Source organism: Sus scrofa, chromosome 10 (genome assembly GCF_054392235.1).
Source record: "Sus scrofa isolate SSC_HxYL_T2T_F1_AM1 chromosome 10, Sscrofa_HxYL_maternal_Yorkshire_Landrace_v2.0, whole genome shotgun sequence".
NCBI lineage: Eukaryota > Metazoa > Chordata > Mammalia > Artiodactyla > Suidae > Sus > Sus scrofa.
Window position 1 is genome coordinate 38,805,001 of NC_139392.1, and position 2,500 is coordinate 38,807,500.

Consider the following 2,500-nt stretch of genomic DNA (forward strand, 5'->3'; position numbering starts at 1 on the left):
GGGGCTTTTTGGGGGGGGCCGGGCCGTGCCCTGCCCCCCCAACCCCCGCGCGTCTCTGTCTCCGGTCGCGCGGCCTTGGCTGCCCCGTGGTGTTTTTGGCGCGTCTCGGGATGGGCTTTGCCCTCCCGCCGCCGGCTCTGGGCCGGGTTTCCTCCCGGCCGTTGGTCCTCCATGCCTCCGCTCCACTGCTCCGATCCTGCCGCCGCTTGGCCCGGGCCCTCTCTCCCTGTCCTCGGCGGCGGCGGCGGCGGCGGCGGCGGCGCTGCTTGCGGTGGGGGCGGTGGTCGGCCGGCGGCCGAGTGGCTCCCGCGTCACGGGCCGTCAGTGCCACGTAAGACCCGCGTTCCGAGGGCGGGCCGCGCGACGGACGGAGTTCGTTACCCGTCGTCAGGGCCGGCGGTCGTTGGGGGCGCCTGGGTGCGGCGCTTTCCCCCCTCCCTGCCCCGCCTCGCCCGCCTCCCTCTCTCCAGGTACCTAGCGCGTCCCGGCGCGGAGGTTTAAAGACCCCTAGGGGGGGTCGCCCGTCCGCCTTGGGGTCGGGGCGGTCGGGCCGGTGGGGAGGAGGAGTCCCTTCTCCCCCAGGCTCCGCTTCCCCCCATGGGGCGGGGCCCCCGTGCCTCGTCGCGGTCCAGCCCCTCTCACCGTGGCCGTCGGGAGGGGGGCTTATTCGGTGGCCATCGCCGGCCAGTCGGTCCGTGGCCGTGTGCGAGCGAGCGCGTGTGTGCCCCGTGCCTGTGTTGGGGGGGTGGGAACCCCCGGGCGCCTGTGGGGTTGTCCGTGCCCCACCCACTCACCCGTGTGTGTGTGTGTGTGGGCGCCGGACGCCCCGTCGTGTGAAGCCTTCCGACCCACCGGTCTGCTTTGTTTCCCTCTGACTCGGCCGGCGAGAGGCGACCCCCCCGCCCCCCACGCTCTCCACCCAGCTGCCCCACGTGGGCGGGTGGGTCGTGGGGAGGAGGAGGGGGGGCAGTGTGCCGTGCCGCCATTCCAAACCAAGCACGTACGACTCTTAGCGGTGGATCACTCGGCTCGTGCGTCGATGAAGAACGCAGCTAGCTGCGAGAATTAATGTGAATTGCAGGACACATTGATCATCGACACTTCGAACGCACTTGCGGCCCCGGGTTCCTCCCGGGGCTACGCCTGTCTGAGCGTCGCTTGACGATCAATCGCCACCCCCGGGGTGTTTCCCTCTCCGGGGGTGGCGCGGCTGGGGTGTCCTCGCAGGGCCGCCGTGTGCCCTTCGTCCCCCTAAGTGCAGACACTGGCGCGCCCCCTCTGCCTCCTGCCGTATCTGCCCCGCACCCCACCCCCCCCCACGCCCTGCCCCCGCCGCCCGCTCGCTTGACGGAGCGCGTGTGGGACGGTGGGGTGGGTTGGCTGGGGGCGGGCGGCGGCGGCTGCGAGGCCTTGGGGGGGCGCGCGCCGCCCGTGAGAGGGAAGAGACGGACCAGAGGGCTCGCGCCGAGGCCGTTGGCCTTGGCCGCCGCCGTCCCTTTGGGAGCCTCCTCGCGCCGCAAGCGGTCTTTTGGGCATGGTGTGTTTCGCCGGGGGTGGGGTGGGGGCGTCGGGCCGAGTCCCCGCGCCGCGCGGCTGGGAGCCCGCGCGATATCGGTCGGGGGGTCGAGTCCGGGCCGCCGCCGCCTCCCGTTTGCCGCGCGCCCCCAACGCGGCGGCGGCGGCGGTGGCGGCGGTGTCCGGCCGGCTCCCTGCCGCGGTCCGCCGCGCCGCCTGGGGTTCCTTCCGCGCCCCGCGCCCCCCCCAAACAACGCCTCGCCCTGTCGGGGCGGGCGGCTCGCCCCGAGGCCGTGTCGCGCGCGTGGCCGCGCCCCGGGGATGCGTGCCCCGGTGGTGGCCCGCGGGACGCCGCGGTGTCCTTCCGCCGCCGCGCGCTTCCCCCCGGGCTGTGGCCGCGCGGTGCCTCGTGCCCCCGAGCCCGCGGGGTTTTGGTGTCGCTCCAGGGGGTTGGGCGCCCGGCTTCCAGCCACCCGTCGGTCGTGGGGCGTCTTGGCCGCACACGCGCGTGAGGTTGCGTGGAGGGAGAGAGGGGGAGGCAGGGGGGGCCCCTGGCGGTCGGGGGGCGACCGCCGGGTTTTTCTTCTCGTTGCTCCCTCGCCTGCCGCCCTCCTCCTCCTCCTCCTGCGCCTGTCCTCCGCGCCGCGGCGCGTGCGTTCCCCCCGGCCGGTGGGGTCTCTCGGCCTGGTCGTCGTTGTGCGCCTTTCCCTGCCGCGCCCCGCCCCGCCCGCCCGTCCCCGTGCCCGCCGGCTCGTGCTTCCCCGTGCCGCCGCCCGTCTGTGTTCCCTTCTGCCTCCCACCCCCGGCGCCTCCCCCCCGCTTGAGCGGGTGGGGGCGGGGTGGGGTGGGGTGGGGGAGCCAGGCGGGTGGAGGCTGGACCGGGGGTCGGTCCTCGCGCGTGGCTCTCGTACCGTGTCCCCTTCCCACCTGGCGGGTGCCCTGTTCCCCGCGCGTGGGCGAGCGAGCGAGCGAGCGGACGAGCGAG

General features: G+C 75.4%; 1 non-coding gene across 1 annotated transcript; it reads left to right on the forward strand.

The window, feature by feature from the left end:
• Positions 1-1,004: 1,004 nt before the first annotated feature.
• LOC146399028 (5.8S ribosomal RNA) lies at positions 1,005-1,157 on the forward strand. Its single transcript, XR_014818407.1, has one exon. It is a non-coding gene; the product is annotated as a 5.8S ribosomal RNA (ribosomal RNA).
• Positions 1,158-2,500: the final 1,343 nt, after the last annotated feature.